The following is a 1,029-nucleotide window of genomic DNA, read 5'->3' as shown; positions in this document are numbered from 1 at the left end:
ATTCTATTGTTTATTTATCAATTATCTAAATACAAATAATCGTAATAAATTATGTATCAACAGTAACTGCGAACAATAAAATAAAATCTTAATATCAACAATATAACTTACGGACGGACACAACGGGGAAATGGGGTGTTCTGAACTGATATTTTGGAATGTAGAATATGGAAATAAAGCTCTTCGATATGTAGAAAAAGTAATTTATTGTAATACTATCATTCATGGACAGTGACTAGCTGGTACAGTTATTTTTTTTTTTGAAAGCAACACATTAATAATTAATAAATGATTTATTGTGAATTTATATTTTATAAGTGAATGATGACATTTTGCTACAGTTTTTAGATTTTACATGCTTTATATTTATAGCTATTTCATCATATTTAATTTTTGATACATTGTTCAAATTTTTTTCAATGATAATTTTTTTTTGTAAAATGACTTTTTTAGTAAACCTAATCATTACACGTCTACACATGGAACAATTATTTACTTGAAAAATATGAATATAAATCACAATTACCAAGGACAGTGTGTAGTATCAAAGATATGTAAATGTATAATATATTTTAATGTTTGATTGTAAATCATTGATATCTTGAAAAGTATTTATCAAAGTGATAAACGCAATAAAAAAAGGTAGTGGACAGTTCATTTGATAATACTCTATGACTAGGTACCAGCTTGGTCTGTATAACACGTTGTACCTATAACATGTCACACGATATCATCGGTAGGTACGCTAAGTATATATTTCAGTGTCATTCCAATTTTGTAATTTTAGTATACAATTGTATTTAAAAAAAATGTAAATTAAATATGTTTATTGCTTTGAAAAAAATGTAATAATTTTCGCACGCCATGCCACTTTTTTTGCATAATTTTAGTGCCATTGAGAAGTTAAAAATATAAAGCCATATTAATTTAAGTCTGCCATGTGGCGTGGTAGTAATAATCAACAAAGGCCTTTGAGCGACGGCGGTAAAAAACGCATATAATTATATAATTATAATTATATTTTAATTT

Source organism: Acyrthosiphon pisum, chromosome A1 (assembly GCF_005508785.2).
Source record: "Acyrthosiphon pisum isolate AL4f chromosome A1, pea_aphid_22Mar2018_4r6ur, whole genome shotgun sequence".
Classification (NCBI taxonomy): Eukaryota; Metazoa; Arthropoda; class Insecta; order Hemiptera; family Aphididae; genus Acyrthosiphon; species Acyrthosiphon pisum.
The sequence above is the reverse complement of the archived record's forward strand: the minus strand, read 5'-3'. Positions refer to the sequence as shown.